Below are 4838 nucleotides of genomic sequence, written 5' to 3' on the forward strand. Positions count from 1 at the left end.
GTCAAGATGGCGGTGTGGGAAGACACGGAGTTAGCATCTCCCCACAATTAGGGTGCCTGCAGGCCAATGGTGGGAGACTCTCATGCCCAAGGAGATGGGAGGCACGTCCAAGTGAACCGGTAGGACGTGGGGGGACTGAGGGGTGAGGAGAAGTGTAGGTCAGACAGGATGGGCACCCCTGAGGCAGGGGAGATCAGGAGAGGCAGGCAGGAGGCACTCTCCAGGAAGAGGTGGAGAGGAGTGGAGGGCGATCGCCTGGCCCACTCGGGCCGGGGAGACTGCTGAGCTCCCAGGCCGGTCCCCTGCCCTCCAAAGCCCCCTCCAGGTTGAGTGGGTCCTGGGGGCATAGGAGGGAGGCCAGGGACATCAGGAAAGGCAGGAGGGAGGAGCCATCCAGGAGGAGCAGGAAAGGAGCGGAAGGTGTTTGCTCCGCCCACTTGGGCCTGAGGAGCCTGCTGGGCTCCCAGGTGAGGTGCCCCGCCCTCTGAGACCAGGGGTGGGGGGCACTCCTGGGGCCCCTTCTGTTCCTTGAGCCTAACCCCCACCCCCCACAGCCCACAGGGCTGGAAAAGTACTAAGCATAGGCTCCGCCCACCACCCAAACTTCACCCTTGCTTAGGCCCCACCCTCCACAGCCAAGGCCACCCCCCCTTTTTTTTCTTCTTTCTATTTTTTTTTTTTCTTTTCCCTCCTCCTCTTTTTTACTATTGTGATACTGATGTACCTTCTGGTTGTTGATTCATCTATATTTTTATTTTTATATTCTTCCTAACATATCTGTTAATTTCCTAGTCTAATTTTATTTTTTACTTTGTTACTGTTCTTTTTTTTTTTTCTTTGCTGCCCCACATGGCTTGTGGGATCTTGGTTCATCACCTGGGGGTCTGGTCGAAGCTCCTGTGGTGGGAGCTCCAAGTCTGAACCACTAGACTAACAGAGAACCTCAGATCCCAGGGAATATTCATCGGAGTGAGGTCTCACAGAGTTCCTCATCTCAGCACCAAGACCCAACTCTACCCAACAGCCTACAAACTCCAGTGTTGGAAGCCTCAGACCAAACAACCAGTAAGACAGGAGCACAACCCCATTCATAAGAAAAGAAAAAAAATGAGATGTGAAAAAAATATGTTACAGATGAAGGAACAAGGTAAAAATCTACAAGACCAAAAAAATGAAGAGGAAATAGTCAATCTACCTGAAAAAGAATTCAGAGTAATGATGGTAAAGATGATCCAGAATCTCAGAAATAGAATGGAGGCACAGATTGAGAAAATAGAAGAAATATTTAACAAAGATCTAGAAGAACTAAAGAACAAACAAACAGAGATGAACAACACAATAACTGAAATGAAAAATACACTAGAAGGAATCAATAACAGAATAACTGAGGCAGAAGAATGAATAAGTGAACTGGAAGACAGAATGGTGGAAATAACTGCCGAGGAGCAGAATAAAGAAAAAAAACTGAAAAGAATTGAAGACAATCTCAGAGACCATTGGGACAACACTAAATGCACCAACATTCAAATAATAGGGGTCCCAGAGGAAGAAGAGAAAAACAAAGGGTCTGAGAAAATATTTGAAGAGATTATAGTGGAAAACTTCCCTAACATGGGAAAGGAAATAGTCACCCAAGTCCAGGAAGCACAGAGAGTCCCATACAGGATAAACCCTAGGAGAAATACACAAAGACACATACTAATCAAACTAACAAAAATTAAATTCAAAGAAATAATATTAAAAGCAGCAAGGGAAAAACAAAAAATAACATACAAAGGAATCCCCATAAGGTTATCACATGACTTTTCAGCAGAAACTCTGCAGGCCAGAAAGGAGTGGCAGGATATACTTAAAGTGATGAAAGAGAAAAACCTACAACCAACATTACTCTACCCAGCGACAAATGTTAAAGAAATTTCTCTAGGTGGGAAACACAAGAGGAGAAAAAGACCCACAAAAACATACCCCAGACAATTAAGAAAATGGTAATAGGGACATACATATAGATAATAGCCTTGAATGTAAATGGATTAAATGCTCCAACCAAAAGACACAGACAGGCTGAATGGATACAAAAACAAGACCCATATATGCTGTCTATAAGAGACCCACTTCAGACCTAGGGACACATACAGACTGCAAGTGAAGGGATAGAAAAAGATATTCCATGCAAATGGAAATCAAAAGAAAGCTGGAGTAGCAATACTGGTATCAGATAAAATAGACTTTAAAATAAAGACTGCTACAAGAGATAAAGAAGGACACTACATAATGATCAAGGGATCAATCCAAGAAGAAGATATAATAATTATAAATGTTTATGGACCCAACATAGGAGCACTTCAGTACATGAGGCAAATGCTAACAACCATGAAAGGGGAAATCGACAGTAACACAATAATAGTAGGGGACTTTAACATCCCACTTACACCAATGGACAGATCACCCAAAGAGTAAATAAGGAAACACAAGCTTTAAATGACACAATAGACCAGTTAGATTTAATTGATATTTATGGAACATTCCACCCAAAAGTGGCAGAATACACTTCTATATTTTAAAGTGCACAAGGAAATTTCTTCAGGATAGGTCACATCTTGGGTCACAAATCAAGCCTCAGAAAATTTAAGAAAATTGAAATCTTATCAAGCAGCCTTTCTGACCACAATGCTATGAGATTGGAAATCAATTACAGGAAAAAAACTGTAAAAACCACAAGTACGTGGAGGCTAACAGTGAGCTACTAAATAACCAAGAGATCACTGAAGAAGCAAAGAAGAAATTTTAAAAAACATAGAAACAAATGACAATGAAAACACAACAACCCAAAACCTATGGGATGCAGCAAAAGCAGTTCTAAGAGGGAAGTTTATAGCAATTCAACCTCACCTCAAGAAACAAGAAAAATCTTAAATAAACAATCTAACTGTACACCTAAAGCAACTAGAGAAAGAAGAATAAAGAAAACCCAAAGTCAGTAGAAGGAAAGAAATCATAAATATCAGAGCAGAAATAAATGAAATAGAATATGAAGAAAACAATAGCAAAGGTCAATAAATCTAAAAGCTGGTTCTTTGAGAAGATAAACAAAATTGATAAACCCTTAGCCAGCCTCATCAAGAAAAAAACAGAGAGGACGCAAATCAATAAAATTGGAAATGAAAAAGGAGAAGTCATAACTGACACCACAGAAATACAAAGGATTACAAAAGACTACTACAAACAACTATATGTTAATAAAATGGACAACCACGAAGAAATGGACAAATTCTTAGAAAGGTGCAATTTCCCAAGGCTGAGCCAGGAAGAATTAGAAAATATAAACGGACCTATTACTAGTAATGAAATTGAAACTGTAATTAAAAATCTTCCAACAAACCAAAGTCCAGGACCAGATGGCTTCACAGACGAATTCTATTAAATATTTAGAGAAGAGCTAACACCGCTCCTTCTCAAACTCATCCAAAAAATTGCAGAGGGAGGAACACTCCCAAATTCATTCTACAAAGCCACCATCACCCTGATACCAAATCCAGAAAAAGATATCAGAAAAAAAGAAAATTATAGACCAATATCACTGATGAACATAGATGCAAAAATCCTGAACAAATACTAGCAAACAGAATCCAACAACATATTAAAAGGATCATAAACCATGATCAAGTGGGATTTATCCCAGGGATTCAAGGATTCTTCAATATACACAAATCAATCAATGTAGAGAAGAGCTAACACCGCTCCTTCTCAAACTCATCCAAAAAATTGCAGAGGGAGGAACACTCCCAAATTCATTCTACAAAGCCACCATCACCCTGATACCAAATCCAGAAAAAGATATCAGCCACAGCAATCAGAGAAGAAAAGGAAATAAAAGGAACACAAATTGGAAAAGAAGAAGTAAAACTATCACTGTATGCAGATGACATGATACTATATATAGAAAAACCTAAACATCCCACCAGAAAACTACTAGAACTAATCAATGAATTTGGTAAGGTTGCAGGATACAAAATTAACACACAGACTCTCCAGGATGTGGGAATAGAGGGAACCTACCTCAACATAATGAAGGCCATATATGACAAACCCACAGCAAACATCATTATCAATGGTGAAAAACTGAAAGCATTTCCACTTAAATCAGGAACAAGACAAGGATGTCCACTCACCACTCTTATTCAACATGGTTTTGGAAGTCCTAGCCACAGCAATCAGAGAAGAAAAGGAAATAAAAGGAACACAAATTGGAAAAGAAGAAGTAAAACTATCACTGTATGCAGATGACATGATACTATATATAGAAAAACCTAAACATCCCACCAGAAAACTACTAGAACTAATCAATGAATTTGGTAAGGTTGCAGGATACAAAATTAACACACAGAAATCTCTTGCATTCCTATACACTAACAATGAAAAATCAGAAAGAGAAATTAAGGAAACAATCCCATTTACCACTGCAACAAAAAGAATAAAATACCTAGGAATAAACCTACCTAAGGAAATGAAAGATTTAGACTCAGAAAACTGTAAATCACTGGTGAAAGGAATCAAAGATGACATAAACAGATGGAGAAATACACCATGTTCTTGGATTGGAAGAATCAATATTGTGAAAATGACTATACTACCCAAAGCAATCTACAGATTCAGTGCAATCCCTATCAAACTACCAAAGGAATTCTTCACAGAATTAGAACAAAAAATTTTACACTTCGTATGGAAACACAAAAGACCCCAAAAAGCCAAAGCAATCTTGAGAAAGAAAAATGGAATGGAGGCACCACGCACCTTGACTTCAGATTAGACTGCAAAGCGACAGTAATCAAAGAGAATCG

This window comes from Physeter macrocephalus, chromosome 1 (assembly GCF_002837175.3).
Source record: "Physeter macrocephalus isolate SW-GA chromosome 1, ASM283717v5, whole genome shotgun sequence".
Classification (NCBI taxonomy): domain Eukaryota; kingdom Metazoa; phylum Chordata; class Mammalia; order Artiodactyla; family Physeteridae; genus Physeter; species Physeter macrocephalus.